General features: G+C 41.4%; 1 long non-coding RNA gene across 1 annotated transcript; it reads left to right on the top strand.

The window, feature by feature from the left end:
• The first annotated feature begins 6,892 nt into the window (after nt 1-6,892).
• Nucleotides 6,893-17,173, top strand: LOC149838860 (uncharacterized). The gene is made up of 2 exons (XR_016431995.1): nt 6,893-7,290; nt 16,663-17,173. It is a non-coding gene; the product is annotated as an uncharacterized LOC149838860 (long non-coding RNA).
• Nucleotides 17,174-20,176: the final 3,003 nt, after the last annotated feature.

Genomic DNA, 20,176 nt, shown 5'->3' with positions numbered 1-20,176 from the left:
TTCAAAGCTACTTATTTGTGATTTTGGACATAGAGAGAATATATAAAATTGTAGAACATTTTGGAAAATATGTTAAATTACTGGTGAAGTACAATCATTTTCATCTCATTTAAAAAATCAAAAACCTAAATGTTAATTGAGAAAAAAGTAAAAAAACTGAAGCTAATTAATTTTTTATGTTATTTAAAAAAATAAAAAATGAACATACTACTCATGAGAATAATGTTATTTGCATAATATTGCAATATTCTTCACTTACCTATCCACCCAATTTTTCCAGAATTTGAGGGCATTGTTGATGATTTTACCCTTTTGCTAAAACATTGTTCTAGCGAAACTCTAATTTTTTCAGTGAAACTGATATTTGCAACTCAATTTTTTTTAAAGGCATATTTTGTAATGCCTCCAAATCCTGGACTTGTAACTTTTTAAGAAAATTTTGAAAGCTTTGTAATCATTCCTTTTTTAAAGTTTAAAATAGAAGTTCAGCAAAAAATGATATTTGAAATGACAAGTCAACAGACCATGTATGCATTACAGGCGAACTTTCCTTTACACAACAGATGTGTATCTTCATACAATCATTGAAACCATATAGATTCAAAATGAGGTTTTTAATAATTAAAGTTTACATGAAAAGTGGAGTTTCAAAAAAACCCTTATACCAAATTACAAAACGTCATCAGGAGCGAAAGGTTAGGAAAAGAGTTTCATCTTGATATCATCACGTCATCGTGCTATCGCTTGTCATTATGACATAATCATCACATGTACCCATGAAACGGGTCAGATTGATAAAAATCTGGTAGGTGCAAAGATATAATAATTCAAAATAGGAATAACATATATGTTGTTCCTTTCGTGATCTGCAAGTCAAAATAAGTAAAATAAATATGATAACCGTATTTTGATATTATCTATCTTGAGGGTACACACAGGACAAACGTAGAAATAACTAAAACTGCCCAGAGGTTTGTTATTCTATGTATTTTGATACCCCGAACAACTAGTTGAGTTCGTTCTTAAGAGGACGGTCAATGACTGAGAGAAAATTCTTCAAAAAAATTCCTACCAAGGTATGCATCCAACTTCTGCAGAAGTCTATAGGATCTACCACCTAGGATAATTTTTGGTAGCCCCATCCCCTAACTCCGATGACCGAGGATACCGAGTCAATTGCTACTCGAGGAGCGTAGTTGTTAGCAACCTATCTAATAGAGTTTTTGTACTATCACATCCTCTCTCTTGATAGAACCAAAGAGACGAATGAGTATGTCAGGTTCTATTTTAACTGACGACTCATTCTACATGCTCTGATCTTTCAAACCAACTTGAGCATCTTGCCTGTGAAGGCGATTATCATCATTTATGTAATTTTTTTTCATCATTGTGTATTTGCACGCTACGAGGTTACCATAAACCTCTCATCAAATCATCATAGTACTAACATGTCATGCTTATCTGATAGTACCGTTAAGATGAGAGGGGTATCGGTTTCTTAGAAAGAAACCCCAACATTCTTTAAAAATCTTAAAGTTTTGTGATTTAGGCCGGAGATATCCAAGTCATTTCAGATATCAAAACAAATGATTGTATGTACCACTTAGGGCTACGCAGTCGAAGCCCTTTCGTTACGCAAGGTTGAGGGAAAGACTTGGTTGCGAATATGCAAACGCCAAATATTCATTTTTGCTTTTCGAAACAACGAATATTATAATCTTTAGAATTTTGCATGTGAAATCTCATTTTTCTTTAAAGACTTGGCAAATATGCACAAATTTGCATCTTTAAATTTAAGCATAATGCAAAGTAGGCAGGAGTATGTAAAATTGTGTACCTTACAAAGATATCAAAACATAAACATGTGTATATTACAACACTGTGGCAAGATAAATGACATAAAGTTAGACTCTATATGTGAAACCATACATCAAGCTAAATAAATTGCATAAGTCATGCACGATGTACGAAACTATATATCAGCTAAATTAATTACATAAACAGTGCACAATATACGAAATCGTGCATTGGCTAAGTAAATTATGTAAGCAGTAGCCTGTGCATATAACAGTGCAGCGGCAAAGTAAACAACATAAAGCCATACTTGATATTTGAAACCACACATCGAGCTAATAAACTACATAAGCGATGCATGATGTACCAAACCATACATCAGATAAATAAATTATGTAAGCAGTAGCCTGTGCATATAACAGTGCGGTGGCAAAGTAAATGACATAAATTTTAAATGGACAAGAATACGCAAAACTACGTCATTGAGTTTAAAAGCATATATATATATATATATATATAAGTTAGAAGTATTATGTCATTTATCCTCGCATATAACTTTCTTCGACATTGGAGATGGTCGGACTTGCTGATGATTCTTAGCATAGGTTTTCAAGGGCTCGTGCCTTGGTGCGTGTGTCACATCCATTGTGCCAATGGGGTGCATTAAAAATTATTTTATTGCACTACAAAAGAAATGATGTATCCATTTTAATTTAATGAGTAAGCAACGTTTGTGTCGTAGGGGTCGAACCCAAACCTAGTTCGAGCCGGGCTCGATACAAGAGGCGGGTAGAAAAACTCGACTGAGCCAAGTCTGCACACTTTTGGCTTGCCGAAAAGTGAGCAAAAAAGAGAGAGGGAGTAGGGCAAAAGGTGGGCTCGACTCAGTCGAGCCCATCCCTCCACCCGAGTCCTAGGGGTACCCTGGCTCGGGTGGCCTCCCACCACCATGCGCAAGGCACAGGGGAAGGAGAAGGGCCAGAGAGAAACAAGAGAGGGCAAGAGGAGTGGCACCCTCCTACCGTGATACTAGAAGGGAGATGGGAGAGGGCTGGCACCCTCCCTTCGTGAGCTAACAGGGAGATGAGAGAGGCCAGGAGGGTCGGCGCCCTCCCGTCGTGAGCTAACAGGGAGATGAGAGAGAGGGGCAGGAGGGTGGTGCCCTCTTGCTTGCAACAGATGAGAGAGAGGGCAGGAGGGGCGGCGCCCTCCTGCCTGGCATTAATAGGGAAACGGGAGAGAGAGAGTAGGAGGGGCGACACCCCTCCTCGGCCTGGGGTTAATAGGGAGACACGAGAGAAGAGAGAGTGACACATACCTGAGGGAGGCAGCACCTCCAGCGAAGCTCCGGCGAGGAGGGGGGGGGTTCTCAGGGAAGAGCGGAGCAGGCTCAGGGGGGTGGGGGGTTGCGTTAAAAAGAAACCTGCGCCCCCCCCCGGAGTTTAAATAGCATTGGAGGGGGGGGGGGGGGGGGACCCGAATCTGGTCAGATCCAACCTCAATCCGAAACAACAATTTTTTTTTTTAAAAGTGTAAGACCTTGTATTTTTGTTGGGTACACAATACAAGGGTTATTTGTCTCTAGATCCCATAACCAACAAGACATACATATCTAGACATGTAAAGTTGGATGAAACAAATTTCCTCTATGCTGGTGTAAACCTCCCGATCACTAGTGATCAATCTGGCATCTAGTTTACCTAATGATGAGACCACGGTTCATGAGTTGACCGTGTCCTACGGTCTTACCTATGTGCACTACAGAAAACTTGGCCCCTACAATTGAACCTATTCATCATCCTAATCCTACCAGTCATGTGTCTTGAGGAAGTTCAGACACTCATGCCTAAGATAGCCAAAATGATGGACCCAGTTACGTCACCATCACCCTCCTTATTTAGTATTGATTTAGTAGTGGACATTACAACATCCGTAGAAATTGGGGCCAAGTCTGGTTCCACCTGGGTCCAAACCAAACCCGACACCCTTACTCAAAAGACAAGAACTGAATTACCAAAGAAAAACTTTGAGAACAACGGAATGCAACAAAGCCAAGAAATCAAACAGGGAAGCCACATGCCATAATGGTACATGATTTAAAAAGGAACATGGACCAACCTTTGGGTTAGACTCCACCTTGAAGTGAAACACGATTTTACAATGATTTCTCAAATATGTTTGGTCTAGTTTAGGAAATTAAGAACCATAAAAAACCTAACCCTAACTCTCAGTATTTTAAAATCTGTGTTTGTTTTCTGATCACAAGAAAGTGACCGAGGAACAACCCATCTGTGAGAGAGAGAGACACTTAATGAGCCTGCCTCCCTATCAAGTAAGTTCCGATTAGTCTGCGACCTCATTCTTTAGGTGGACTGACCGATTAAAGCAATAAGATACATCTTGGAAGCAATAGGGTTTGATATGGCATCCTTCATCTCGTACGGCATATCAGGTGCGATCACATTTCACACTTTAGTGTGCCGCTGAACCTGATCTGCCCAACATCTTGAGGCTGTACTCAAGAGATGGCCTGATCCCGATTGTTCAGTAGGTGTGCCAGTACACTCAAACTGTGCAATGTGATTGCATCCTCTACATCTAGAGCATCTTCATACCCTAGTGACAAATATCGCAAGATTTATAAAAAATCTCTCAATAATATCACGAGAAATTGCCTGAAAGTTTAAAACGGCAATTTCTCTGGAGATTTTCAAAATATCATGAGATTTATTAAAAAAACATAAATATTGTTATTTACACATGATATTTATCGTGAAAAATTCATGTAGTTTTTAAATATTTTTTATTAATATTTTCTTATAAAATTATTTTTTATATTTTTTTATTGCCAATATTTTGCCAAAAAAAACACGAGATTTATGATTTTTTTTTTAATTTCTCACGAGTTTTTTTAAAATCGTTTGTCACTATGCTTCATATATACATACCCTAAATAATCAGGTCTGCTCAACCTATGAGGGTACATCTTAGCCTGGACTATCCTTTAACTCAAGTAATTGAAATAACCACCTTCAACGTGAAGCTGATTCGTTTTCCTTCTTAAAAGCGGTTAAGGCTGTGTTTGGGAGGATGACATTGGAGGGATTGAGAGGCATTCACAACATATTTGTCTGTTGTTTGGAAGAATGGAATTGAGAGCTCCCAAATTCCTGCTTTCATTACTTCTCTTTTGAATCTTAGTAGATGAAATTGAGAAGTTGCGCACACACTTAAACTTGCTTACTGAGGTTGCTAAAGAGTAATGTTGTGCTGCATGCGATATATAGACAAGGCATGAGCTTTTTACTTAGCAACTTGCATCATCATAAACCCCACCTCACCCCCACGCTGCTACCTATCTGCAGATCGCTCCATGTATTCCTGCTCACCTCCTCTCTTCCATGGTAAAAGTACTAGGGCTGGTAAATGAGCCTAATAAACTTAAACCCTCAAGCATGGCTTCTTTTTATGCCAAAAGTTGAGTCCGACTTGAGTTCATGATGAGAGTTTGAGCTAGTTCATTTGAAAAAAAGGAATGCATTGTTTCAAAGCCAAAAATAATAGGATTTGAATTTTGAATTTATTGAGTCAAGCTAAAAACTAATTAATTTACAAAAAAAAAATACATTGTATTTTGGAACTTAAATGAAGAAACCCTCTCAAGAGAGACCTAGCCGCGCAGTCTCTGCCTGCCATACTTATCACTGTCCTTAGAAAGTCACCAGGCTTCGACTTGTGCAAGGGATGATGCTTGAACCTAGACCACTCACCACACCAAACCTCTTAAGGGCTGAAAAACATGCATTTAAAATAATTAGATTGAAACTCTAAACGTATTTCTTGGAAAAATAAAAATCGTTCAAAAAATGAAACTTTTATTACATCTGACATACAATATATTCGGCTTGCCAAGCTTATTTTTCGAGTTCGAATAAGTTCTTCAGGACCCGAACTAGGGGTGGCAATCGGGTTGGGTTGGCGGGTCAGAATACCTCAACCCGAACATGACTAGTTTATTAAACGGGTCGGATGTGGCAAACACAAACACGACCCGTTTATTAAACGGGTAACCCGACACGGCACGGTTAACCCATTTAATAAACGGGTCGGGTCGACACCCGATTACACGACGTCGATAGGGGTTTTCGAGTTTTTTCTGGTAGCTGCTGACACAGAACCCCTTTTGTTGGAAAGGGGTTTTCTGATAGGATGCTCGTCGGGGCTCATTGTCTCGCCGACGATGTCCTATGTCTCATCGAGGTTAATCATCATGTCGACGAAGTTTGCTGTCAGAAGGAGCTTTTCCTCTCTTCGGTCTCAACGATGGTCTGTCATCAGGCTGCCGTCGATGAAAGGCTCCAAAGACCTCTTTTGGAGGCCGCCATCGTAGGGTTGTCGAATGGTCATCGGTAAACAACGTGGGTCACCAAGCATTGGCCGATGTTTTCTTCCTTTGACCCCAATCATGATGCTAATGGGGGATGGTTGTCAGCGTCAGTGGCCTTTCGGCTGGCTGGCGGTGTAGTGACCTCTGGCTGCAGCTCAGGCGACGTGGGTTGGCTATTGCTCTCTTGCGGGTTGACGGGTTTGTGTAAACGGGTTGACCCGTCCGCCTAACTCGTTTATTAAACAGGTCAAACAGGTTGATGAGTTAGCATACCCCTAACACGAACCTGACCCGTTTAATAAATGGGTTATCGAACCATTTAGGACACGAACCCGTTTAAGCCAAACCCTAACCCGGCTAATAAGCGGGTTGGCGGGTCGGGTCAGATTTTGCCACCCCTAACCCGAACCACGAGTTGCTCGTCTCATTTATCAGCCTTACCCGAACAAGGGTAATCCTGTCATTTCATTCGTACCATTGAATACACCTCCGTCATTAATGGAAAGGACGAAGGGCAGGCGAAGGAAAGCCTCCAAAAATATACTTCGAACTGAAAGCGAGCCAAGCCCTCCTATTCTTCGGGGGAACGGAAGGGTACTAGCGTAATATATCCAACAATGGAGGCCAAAAGTATAATCAACTAAAAATATTCAAAAGATAGTTTAAAGAGAGCGAGGGAGACAGATCGCTTCGGCGGGCATGTGGCTCGAATTGGCGTTTTAGGATTTTTTCGGAATATATAAATCCGTGACGTCCGAGACGCCCGCCTTCTTCCTCCCTCCCTTCCTTCCTTCCCTCCTTCCTTTTTGCTGATACGATTTTTCTCTTTCTCTCCTTTTTTCTGTGATTATTGATGAGTTATTATTAGATGGAAATTATCGTTAGCGGAGGTGGGAGATGTCACGTATGAACGGAGCGTGTGAGGGTTCCGGGGATGAAATAGGGACTCTTCTTCCTTCGGAAGCCGGAGATCTCTCTGTGAACCACGACGACGACGACGAAGAAGAAGAAGAAGGCGAGGGAGAAACTGGAGAAAGAGGGGGAGAGGAAGGGTTTCGGTGTCATCTCGACAAGTCGAGATGTGGATTCGCGTCGTCTCCGTGAGAGAGGTAACCGTTTCTCGATCTTCGTTTCGGTTTGGAGAATGATGATACCTGCGCGTTTAGGATCGGTGATTAAGTTTCTTTGCCTTTATTTTTTTAGTGTTTCTGTATTCTTTCTGGGAAGGTTTCTGTGGTGTAGAGTGGTTAATATGGGCCCCGGATGCGTTTGGATGGCTATATCGTTTTTTGGGGGCCACATATTGCTATGTTTCCCACTTTTTCTGGGATTTTATGCTTCATTTTACTCGAAAAATGAAGTTTTAGGTTTTGGAGTGCCAATGCAAGGATCGAAACACGATTTTGATGCAACTCGGAGACAGGAGTTCTCTGCGTTGAGGAGAATCGCTATTTCGAAGGGAAAGATAGCACCAGTTTTCCTTTTCTTCCCCTTTCTTTCTAAAGGTTTCTACTTTTTATAGTGAAGGTGGACGATCTCGACGATTTCTTTGAGTCGGGAAATTTTGCATTCATGCGATCTCCACTATCGCTTTGAGTCTCGTTCTTGCGCTACGAGTTTTTCCGCTTCCTTTTTCTCGCTCATCTGAAAATGAAGCTTCCGATTGTTTTGAGCGACGAAGATGACGGACTGTGTGTTTTTAGTGTTTAGGGCTGGGGTTCTTGTTGTGAAACTCGTTTTGCCTTTTCGTTTCGGCTCTGAGATCCCGTAGTGATTTTTTCTTTTCTTTCTCGCCCTTCCTGAGTTGAAAAAAAATTATTTTTCTGCGAGATTGAAGTTATTGGGTTGCGATATCAGCCAATTCTCGCTTTTCTGTCTTGTTTCGATGGGGCCTTTGATCATCCACTGTCTCCTTCGTGTTACGTTTTCCATCCTCTCTTTTCTCCCTAAATAGTGTTTGGCGTTAATGCTGTTGAACGTCATCGTTGTTTCCGTTGACATCCAAGCTGTGTCAATAGTGAAAATACTGTTTCGCTTTAATCCCCTGTGCGTTTCCGATCAAAGTTCCAGACTCCTGGAAAATTTCCCGAATTTCGTTGTTTGGAAAAGGGAAAACTTGACTTTAATGTAGGCCCTTTGTTCTCGTATTGGATTCTGGTTTAGATTTTGGAATTCATCTTCCTTTTCTCTCCGTATTTGAAAATACTGAGTTGGTATGGTATCAGTGAACGCTCTGACTGTGAAGCGGACGGCGGTGGGTCCGATTTTTTCCTACCCCCGGGGATTTTCTTTCCTGCGTCTTCTGTCCTCGTTCATTAACGATATCTTGATAAAAGTGGTGGCGAGAAAGCAGACTTGGAAGACGCCGTCGCCCGTCCTGTCAGCGTACTCATTATTGCTTAATGGCGCTCAGAGAAGCGATTTTGCCGCTTCCCTTCCTTCCTTTATTACCCTTTCTCTTGTCATTCCACTTTTTCCAGTAACTTGGTGTGCGGGTTTTTTTGCTTTTTTTTTCGCTTTGTTTCCCTTTCCTTTCTTTTTCTTATTGCCATTTCATCGATTATGGCGATACAGTTGCTTTAATCTTTTAGTTATGTGGTTCTGTCGTGTTCTTGTTTTTTTGCGGTTGCATTGAAGCACAGAACGAGGCTGATTTGCGTCCCGAGAAATAAAAGGATTGTCCTTCGAGTTTTGGTAATGGACCACCTCGTGTCTATCACCGATTTTCGCGCTGTGTGGGCGGGAATTGAGAAAATTGAACCATCATAATTCTTATGATTCTACAAATTTTTGGTGGTCACCGTTCTTTGTGCTATCTCGAAAATGAGACGGGGTGCTTTTACCAACTTTTCGAATGGTCGTGTAAAATGAGAATGGCAACGGCATTCTTGGGGTATGTTGGTCTTTTCAGGTTCGGGGGCCATGTGACCGTTATTGAACGCCTATCTATGATTTTCTGTCTCATAGACACATAGTGCTAAACAGGGTATAATGTTATCTTTTAGTGGATTTTCTTTGATAACATTATCTTTCTGCCCTCGACTGTAGCACTACCAAGGCCGGCTAACAAACTTAATGTTCTTTGTATGCTTCAATAGTGCTTACCTTCGTTCCCCATTGGGTCGGTTGGTCATTTCCTGCTGCATGGATATGAAGACCACTTGGGAAAAAGGAAAGAAAACACTGTGCATGTTTGTGTTTCTCTACTTTTGTGGCCCTTTTGTCTCTTCCAAGAGAACCCAACCTTCTGAAGACAATGGCAGGTTTTTGCTACCTCATCTTGTACACCCAAAAACACCTCTCTCTCTCTCTCTCTCTCTCCTTAGTTTCCTGGTCAAACCGCGTTTCCTGGCTAGAACTAGGAGGCCCCACCTTCTTGGTCAAGCTTATGGTAGAGAAGATAGGGGTTTTCTTCTGATCCAATTAAAATCCGGGGAAGCTTTGGAGTCCAGCTGAGCCAGCCTTGTCCTTTGGTCGATTACCTTTCACCATACCCGGAGAGGCCATGGCACGTGATGTATCTTCAATCTCCACTGTTCTAACGACGACCCTTTTTTTTCTTCTCTACTGTCAGCACGCATCAGGGAGGACACAGTCAGTAATTCAGTATTGCAAGGGCACTCCAAATCTTGCTAATCTTTGCCTTGAACCGTGATCTGACAACGACAACGATCTCCACATTTGGAATTTTGGACACCGTGTCAGCGGCCTGTTTCTGTACGAATTAAAATAGGGAAATCATTTATTAGAACCGACCTTTATAATTCCCAAAAAAAAAAATAATTCGTTTCTGAATTTTTCTGTCCCAGCCCAAGTTTTTCTACCAATTGTCAAATAAGAGCCTGACTTGACTTATCACTATTCTCAACCTAACGAGAGTTTGAATACTCTAACATGTCAAAAATACCCTTGTCCCTTTCTTTTGTCCACACAGTTCCATCACGTGTCTTAGAAAGAGTGAAATAGGAATTGTTTTTTCGATACCCTAACTGTATTTTAGGAAATGCAGAAAAACAACTGTACAAAAATTACGTAAGGAACCCAGCCCTTACACCCTTGGCTTGATTCTTCCACAGCCAAAAAATTGGCCTCGTACACACGAACAGGAGGTGTTGGTCAATTCACAGATGGGGCTGTGAGACTGACCTGAGGGAGAAGACACTGTGTGATCACAGGGCCCGTAGCTGTGACTGTTAGTCTGCGTTGGAGACGCTCCTCTCGAACTGTAGGACGTGAGGAACCCACTTCACGCAGGGGGGATTCACGCTGTCGAAGACGCCAGCTTTTTATAGCGTCTGCGATTTTTGGTGAGCACACCCTGTTGCACCGTGGTCTTGTCCCGTTCTGGCAGGTGAGACATTTTCTTTTTGCGTAGACACGGACTGGAATTGAAAACTCTGCACGTCTTTGACAGGAATAGATTATCTGTCTTTGACTTGCAAGGTGGAGGGGGGGGGGCGTTCGCTGATTGATATTGCCCACATCATCAGCAAGGTGGTTACCTGCTGACTCATCCTCTTCCTTGATAGCCTTGTCGACCTCCAAAGTATCATTGTCGACCTGATCAGATTGATAGAGAACTGAATCCCTCGACAATGCCACTTTGGAGAACCTTTAATCTATTACTTTGCACCGCCTTAGGGTTTCGAATCTGAAAGGTTTTGTTGGGTCGATGCATAGGGGGTTCCGTTTTCTCGGCACGAGGTTGGTGTTTTGGGCATGTGATCGTCGAATAATAATTCGATCCACAATGTCCGCAAAAACGAATCTTTTGCTCATAGACATCATCTTAAATGAGGACTTTTGGCACAAAATTTAATGAAATCGAGACGCATATGCTCCATCGCCCTCTTATGGCTCTTCACATCTAATAGAATACCTTGAAGGGAACATTCCTATTCCTTCAAAAACATCTCAAGTCCAGCAAATGGCAGAGTCTAGGAAGTCAGATTCTTAGCAGAATCCGGTTCGACGCTTATAGCTTTAAATCCATGCCCGGTGTTCATTTGTGTGTAACCAAGGTGCGTTCTGCCACTTTCCATGGTCCACCGTGAAGGATTCGGGACATCTCCGCTATATTGTTCAAGTGAATCAAAAAGAGGCTTGGAGTGAGAAGAGAACTTGATACGAAATGTGAACTTCCATAGAGATCGAAGTTCCCTAATATGCTTGATTGCTTCCCACAAAAACAGTCAATAACGTCCACTTGAAAGGCTCCAGCCTTTCCTTATGACGTTCTGTAGGGATCTCCAGTCTCATTGTATCACCGTGCTGGACCATCCATGGTTGCTTTGGACTACACACCGAAACAGTAAATTTTTTTTTCTTAAAGCCCAGCCCTGATTCCATGTGAAATAGATTTTTATCCATTTTTATAGCCTAGCGCAGCCCTGACTGCAGAAAATAGTTTGATTCGTCCATATGAAATAGATTTTTATTAATAATTGTAGCCGTTTTTTATTTTATCTCAAAAAAAAATTCGGGGGGCGCTGCCCCCGAACCCCCCCCCCCCCCCCCCCCCCCCCCCTCCCCTCCCCTCTCACATGAATCCTAGCTACGCCACTGGATCCTTCTATTATTCTTGCCCAGGATCAAGTTGGGGGAGAAGTGGCCGTCGCTCTGGGATTGTGAGAGGCATCTTGCTTCTCATCCCCTTCCTGAAGGGAACGAGGCTGGGAAGGAGAGTCGCACTCCAGGGATTTTTATGAAACTTTAAAAGTTTTTGTTTGAAAGAGGTTAGTTATTTGAGGATTTAGAATTTAGGGAAAGTTGGTACCTGACATGAAATATCAAGAAATTTCTCAAATACATAACCCGCCTGTCCACGAATTGACACTTCCTTTTCTCATCCCCTTTCTGAAGGGAACGAGGGTGGGAAGGAGAGTCGCACTCCACGAGGGATTTTTATGAAACTTTAAAAGTTTTCCACTGTTTTGTTTGAAAGAGGTTGGTTATTTGAGGATTTAGAATTTAGGGAAAGTTGGTACCTGACCTGAAATATCAAGAAATTTCTCAAATACATAACCCGCCTGTCCACGAATTGACACCTCCTTTCTTTACCCCGAGTCCTGACCCTCCTGTCCTTCCCTCTCTCGCGCGGCCGAGCCAATAGATCGGCATTTACGACTCGCGCGGCGTGCCCCTGAACAACCTCGACCCGTCCTTTCAAACCCATCTGACGATGATCTTTCTTGTCTGAAAAAGGGGCCTTTCTGAAGGGTACGGGTTTCACTGTTTCAGCTCTCGGGTTGGTGATTTTGACGAAAACAGGCGTTCGGGTAACCCTTCAGAAAGGTTCGTAGTTGCATGATGAGGATGGTGTGTATTTACTATTTAGCCTGTGGTAACTGTACTTGGAACCCTTTAAAGACCGTTGAAGCCTTGGAAATTGGGTAACGCTCATACGCGTGTTGCCCCTTTCTTGCTTTCGCTGGAGTGCTGGAGTGTAGGGCCAAGTAGACATTAATTGTCAGGTTGTGGCCTTATTGGTTTGGTGGTCCCATTCCCATATGGTGCGCGTATCTAATCTAGACTCTAGCTTGCCTCGTATATATCGCCCATCCCCGCTTTCACGGTTTAGGAAGTCACACTCAGACATTATTTTTAAAAGAAGCGGTGTGTTATGAGCCCAGATAGCTTGCTTTTCCTTTGGAAAAATATGTGCTCATATGGTGTACAATGGGTTTGACTTTGTGGGAGATCGTTGGCGGTGTTTCGTGTTTAATATTTTAATGTTATCTTGCTCCACGTAGGTCGCCTTGACCACGAGGTCTGCACAGTAGGTTCACATGATTGTAAATGTAAGTGTAAATGATGGTGGTTTTAAACTTTTAGGGCCTTTGATCACTGATTTAGTTATTATAACCCACTTAATTTTGATCATTTAAGTCATTTGTCACTCCATAGTAGCTACTATATCGTTGTCCTACGGTCATTTTGGAAACAAGGTCGAATTGTATTATTAGGTTTTCGCTTAATCCATTCTTATTGTAAAGTTAATGACCACGCGTGTTGCTCTTCCTCATTTCCTTGTATAACTGCTTGCAAATGTACATGGACGCAAAACAAAGTGCCGTTTCAATGAAGCTAGCTGTGTACTTTTGTTCAGGAACATTTACAGTTCTGTGAATGCTTGCGCTGTCATTTATTGTATATCATGAATATGTCCTTTAACTGTTTTTTGATTTCTAACTTTTCTACAGTCAGCCCATGTTTTGCTTATGGGAAAATTTTCTAAATTTGTAATGAAAGTAGGCGTGTGTATCAATACCGGAAAAGAAAGTCGTTTGAAGAGGAAAAACGCAAAACCATCTTTATTCAAATACAGTATCCGGTGTTCAGGAAAATAATGCCCTGGAATAATTAATTTATTGGGTCTCTCTCTCTCTCTCTGCACTATTTTTTTTTTTCTTTTTTGACTTTTATGGTCAAGCTATGGGTTGCCCTAAGCGGGATTAGTAACCGAGATTCCTTGGTTAAGATGGTTCAATTCTGACCCACCCTAGTATCATATTTTTGCCCCATTATGTGCTTTTTCGATTTCCTTTCTTCTTATTAATAGTAGTTTTTGAGATAACTTATTAATATTATGTCTTGGATTGAATCGAACTATTTGTTTGCAAAGGTTCGTCCTTGTCAGCTATACCAAATGCCACAGGTGGTGTCACCATCAAGTTGGTCTTTAACACTTTCCTACTGCAAAATATCAAAAGCATAAAGCATTTGTTGAAGCTGGCATTAGTTTAAGATGTTGTCGATTAGCTGGACCTCTGTCCATTTTTCATGTTGTAGTTGGTCACGATATTTAGGTTGAGCTTAGTGGATCATATTTTAGTTATTTATTACAATGTCTACTATCCAGCTTAAACCGAAGTTGTTTTAGACGATGAAGATTTGGGGCCAGTGGCATTCACTTAATCAATCATATAGTAACTGGATGAATCTCAAGTGCTTGGCTGTTGATTTTCTTTTCTATCAATAAAGGTAAAAGCTTGTAGTTTACTTCAGCATACCTATTTGACTTGGTCTGAGCTCTTTAATATAGCCTTGTATTATTCTCAGGTAAGGGTATGTTCATTGGTAGTGGTGTACCCCACTTAACTCTACCAAGGCTACTGAGGCTGCTTACTATTTAGTATTTACTTTTGATGTTTTAGCTGATTTCCAAATTAAGAGTGGATTTTGAAGGCTGTATTCCGAGTAAACCTCAGTCAAACTCCAATTTTTTACTTCAATGTTTTGAGCTAATTTCCAAGATAAGAGCAGCCTGAGTGGGACTCTTGTACTCTGAGTCACTAACTTCAGTTAAACTCCAAGTCTTCATCTGAGGATAACTTCTCTGATTGTTCTCAGGCATATGGTTCTATGATTAGGTCGCCAAGTTGAATCTTAAAACTATATAGCTTACTTCAAAGATAATTCATGGTATTCTTTGTAACAGGCTGCAAAGATAATGGCTAACTTCAAAGATAATTCATGATATTCTTTGTAACAGGCTGCAAAGATAATGGCTATGCTAGGACTTGATTGGATTGATCCATGTCATGATTGATATTATTGGGTATATGATGTATAAAGTAGCTTCTGTTGCTCATATGCCTTGAAAAACTTTCCCGTTTGTAAAGCATGAATTAGCACTATGGGTGATCAGGGGTGTTAATTTCCCTTCACTCAAGAAAATTTTTCCTGACAATCTTCTCAACGTATATTTTAGTCTCTTCTAGAATTTTAGTACTTATTATCAAAGTTGGCAATCTTTTTTTTTTTGTTACCCTGTTGACTAGTTATTTGTATGCCTGCCTATTAATTGTTTGTATGTTACAATGCGGGATTCTTTGCCTGGAGTCTTGAGTTTTGGACATCCCACTCTTGTGCAAATGCTTTGAGCATAAACCGTGACTATAAGGCTGGATTGTAAACCATTATGTTGTTGCCAAGATCACTCACCTGGCCTACTTTTCTTTCATAACAAGCTTAAAGCTTATGTGAAGTTCACATGTAGGAAGCAACACTTTGCACACAAAACTACTGAGGCACGCATCACATTAGGCTAGAAGTCATACACATTATGGTGAGCACCCTTATTCTGATGCCACCTTGACCGTTTTTCTGTTTTTGCACTTCGAATATTTACTTTCTTTGCTGCCTTGATTGTGTATTTTTGAAGATTTTGTTTTTCATACATTTTTCCTTAAATTATTAATATCCTTCTAAATAGTCTGGTCTTACACTTTTTTTGTTACTGGCAATGTTGTATGCTCAGAAAGTTTATATGCATCTTCCTCAGTGGTCAGTTATCTCAGTAACATATTCTGTTGATAAATGTGTAGTCAATTTTGCCAGAACAATGCAGATATGCCTTTTACGCCTTACCATCACATGATCATCTATAGATACTAATTGTTACCTGATACCTGTCTTCCACTTAACATAAAAATGGTTGATAAGATAAAGTGTAGGCACGGCTGAATTTAGATATCAATGCATCAACAAGTTACAATATGTGAATTGTAGGAAAACTAAAAGGTGTGGGAAAGTTTAGGGAAAGTTGCTGTTTTTAACTTTTTACACGTGTCGCCCACTTGGGCATATGTATACCTTGGCCTTGGACACAACTGCCTCACATTGAATTTGGCCTTTATAAAACCTTGAGCAGGGTACTTCTACAGCCAGTGCTCGTAATGTGACATTATCTACAGCAAATTGTGATGTGGTACATTCACAATGACAGTTGCACCTTTAATGCCACTACAGTTTTGTCTATCAAAGGTAAAAGTGTGCCAATTTCTTCTGGGCAACTTTTGAGATGCCTTCATGAGAAATGTTTGTTACACAATCTTTTTCACTCTATCTTTGGCTGCCGTTATTGTACAAAATTGCCCTTCTTGGTAGATATATGGCAGCCATTGTTGGACAAAATTGCTATTGCTTTCGGTCATCTTTTGCCCCGATCCTTGTCTACAAGAGTCTTTAGAATACCAACGGGGCTCCGCATGGTTGGTAGGAGCTGTAAGTGCACGTCTCCTTGTGGTGGGACTTTGCAGGTTCAAAACCCAGTGGTACTTTGAATAATAACTGTTGGGGGTCTGCCTAACCCCAGATTGCCTTTCAAAAAACTCTTTAGAGTGCAAGGATTTCTTGTTGGAGCTCGTTTTGGAGGGGTGATTTTCTTGTAAGGTCTATAGGTGCCATGATTGAACTATATCTACCATTTTATCATATCCAAATTAAGGTTGTTAAAGGAGCCGAGTTAGATGTGTTCAAGCTTGGCTCATTCTTGTGGAGAGCCGGGGTCGTTTTCCAGACCTAATCCATACCCTCTTTCTGACCATGTTAATCTTTTTGGGGGTATATTTGTCAGCTCGCATTTTCTTACATTTTGACACTTTTTGGATCATGTTTCGAATTTAGCTTGGATTCTTTGCCTAAGGCTGACGATTTCTCCCCTTTCTTTCACTTAATTTATTTTCTTGTTTCTGCAGGGTCGGAGGGTGAGCTAGCTTGGGATTTTCCTGCATGGTAAGCTTGCTTTGCCGGACCAGCAAGATTGAGTAGCGTTGGCTGCTTCAGCTAGCTTGTAAGTCTGGCTAAATGCCAGAATGCTGTCTCGGTTTTGTTAATTTCCAGCTCTAAGGGAGGAAGAAAGCATGGAAGGCACTGAATTAAGCTGAAGAATGAAGACTATGCATCTTCCTTTCCTTTTTCTTTTTCCCTTTCCCGTCGTGATATTGGCGACTCCGGCTCAATCTCTGCACACTTGGTTTGTGATCTCTCTCTCTCTCTCATGTATTGCCCGTTCTTGTTTTATTCTTTTACCTGTTTACTCAAATGGTTGGATCGTGCCATGATTAGGGCGAGAACCGTTTTCAAGGATAAGGTATTATTTGTTTGGCCCTGAATGGGCCTTATTTTAAGTTTGGTTTTCATTCATAGGGTGCTTTTGTCATCTTGAATATTTGTTGTGGTTAATAATGGAGATGAATTGAATACGTACCACCAATTTACCAAACTCCAGTAGTTAAATGTGTGTGACCAGCTCCGGTCCATCAACATGGTCTATGGAAATTGTAATCCTTTTTTTTCTTATCAATTGGTGGGTCTAATGGTTTGGTGATGCTGGAGACAGTCGGGGATTTTTCGTTCTGTGCTTCTGCTCATTTTCATGGTTTTAATCATACAAAAAAAACTGAAAGTTATGGTATTTTTTGTCCTTTCCATTTTTGTGTGGCCCAATTTTGTATAGTTTCTAAAAAGTGTTGCATAAAACTGGTTCTCGTGTAGCATGGATGACCGGATGAGTCCATCATGTCTGGCAAATCAGATAGCCTACAAATGTGGTCCATAATAAAGTGATCATGACAGTCCGACTTTCCAGAATGGGTTGTCCACATTCTAGGATCATCAACTGAGGTGAATGAGTGGTGCACTGCACGTAATCAGTGTGTACCAGCCAAGTACCGGGATGAGGAGACTATGAACGTCCAAACTTTCGAGTTGCTCATCTTCACTGCTTTTTAAAGAAAATTTTGTCTACGAGAGGTTGTAATATGATAGATAATTTTTTTAAATGAAAATGTTGCACTTGTTTGTGTAGCATGACAAAAATAAAAGAGAAATTATTAGAAAAATAAAGGAGAGAATAAGAGAAATTGGTGTTCGTCGTCTTCTCTCTTCAGCTCCTCTCAATCTCTCACCTTTCTCACCTCTCGTTGTTCACAAGGGTATCTCTGCAATTGATGGGTCTATGTATGCCTTTGATTCAATTTGCTTATTAGAAGCTCTAGGGTCCACCTGGTTTGGGTCCTCAAACCCTCCCACAGAATCCAAATCCTCGCCTCTGTTGCTGCCACTCGGGATGGTGAAGAGCTGGTAGTGTCTGCCAGTAATTGCAGGCGACTCTCATGTAAGCAGAACCTAGCGGTGGATGTGAATCCGGCGAAGATCTGGTCGGGAAGAGCACATGGATGGCAAGTTTGATTGCTTGGATCCACCTCGTGATCCCCTTCTGTGTTTTGCCCTTGTCGTCCTTCCCCTGGCTGATTGTCGCCTAATCCGATTTGCGAGGTGTTCTTGTCAATGTTGTTGCTGAACCCAGTGGTGGTGAGATGGTGGGTGGTGGTGATGGTGAAATGGGTGGTGGTGAGATGTGTTGTGGGAGTATAAATCAACATTTTCTTTTGGTAGGAAACATTCTTTAACTTATAAAAATTTGTATGTCTTAGAAAAAACTCTCTCTTGTTCAAAATGGTCAAAAAATCCTTACATTTTTTTTCCTACCTTCACTGTTCTTGCATCTTTCTCACTTTCAAGCGTGCCCATAGAATGTGATTACTTGGGGGGCATGCAAATGTACATTATATGTGGCTATTATATAGATTGTTGTTCTTGGCTTATCACTTTTTGGGGGTCCATGGAAACTGTTCCTGCTTGAAGTGTGGGTCTCCAATGATCGGACCTAAGTACTTAACAAAGCAAAAGACACAAAATCATTGTGTGAAATAGCAAAAAACGTTATGCTAAAGTCAGAGTGTGCTCTGACCGTATTCTGTCAGAGCACTTCTGGATGCTCTTGATCTCAAGGCTAATGCCATACAAAACCTATTACGAATGTTCACTGTTTTTTCTTTTGATATCGTCTGTGTTTTGGATGGACGGGATTGGAATAGTTTAAAATGAATGGCTCACAATGAGCTTGTTCACTGTTTTGATGAGTGTCTGTTCAATTTTTTGATGAAGTGATCCTCTCCCCTGTGCCAAGGGGCTGCACATTGTGCGCCATGTTTTTGGCTATTGTATGCAGTGATTTTTCTCGTGGAGTACTTCATTAACTTTTTTGCCCACCCTTTGAACGATTATGGTTTCAAATACAAGTAAATTGTCGGATTTTAACCTAGCCGAATCCAAGTTAAGTTTTAGTTGATCTTAATTTGACTTCGAATCAGATTTGCATCCGTTTATGTTGGATCCGATTAGATCAGACCTTTTTTTTTCTGAAAGTTAAGCTGGGCTTAGGCGGACCCCTACTAGATTGAATTAATGCTAATCAGAAATTACAGTGAATCATATATCGTCCCTTCCAGGGAACCAATAGGGGAGATTCATCGAAGCAGGATGCTTTTCTTCATAATACGATATGGCGCAGGTGGCCTGGGATTCTCTCGAAGCTGGAGCGAAATTCCAAGCTGGTTTTGGAAGCGGGAAGGACCGACCTGGTGGCCATCTCGGTAAAGATTTTGGAAGAGGTACGTCTCTTAACATTCCCCTACAAGTGAGACACATTTTTGTATAGTTTTGTCAACATAGTTGCACAAAAAGCAGAGTCGTGTCCACCGATTGGCAACTGCTTCCTCTGAGTTGGAGAAAGAGCGAAGAATGTGCTCTCTCACCAAAAGCATACCTTCCCGTTCCAGGATTTCTACGCTGATCACCGAAGATTTGATTATTCCGTAGCAGCCACACCGCGCAGATGATGAGTTGGAATGCCTTCTCCCAACCAGGGGCCAATTAGATCGGACTTAATAATGCCTAGATTGTGCGAGTTTCAATGGGTTGGACCTTCAGCAGAAGTGGGTGGGTAAAAACCCAGTTCCGACTAGGACCCGCTGATACCAGGATCACACCTGGGTCCAACCCAATATTCTATATGCATTTGGTACTCAACTCTAAACTACAAGAACCATAAATATGATACCAGGATCACACCTGAGTTCGGCAGCTGCACTGGAGAGAGAGAGAGAGATAGAGAGAGAGTGGTGTTCCCCCGTCCCGTTCCCAACCTAACAGGAGGGAGGGTAGGACCGTGTATCACCATTCCATGGACAAGGCAAACACGCATGTTCCACGCCTCCACAGTTTGATTTTCTTGGCGCCCCGCGCACTAGGCATCGTCTTGTTCAAAGTGTCTGGAGTGAAAAAACATAAAGGGCACAACAGGGAGATAAACATGTAAGACCCATATTTTGTGGGCATCGGCTACGTAAGTTGTGACAAATGGAA

This window comes from Nuphar pumila, chromosome 5 (assembly GCF_984573655.1).
Source record: "Nuphar pumila chromosome 5, dmNupPumi1.hap1.1, whole genome shotgun sequence".
In the NCBI taxonomy this organism is placed as follows: Eukaryota; Viridiplantae; Streptophyta; class Magnoliopsida; order Nymphaeales; family Nymphaeaceae; genus Nuphar; species Nuphar pumila.
Note: the sequence above shows the minus strand (reverse complement) of the source record. Positions and strands in the feature narration are given on the sequence as shown.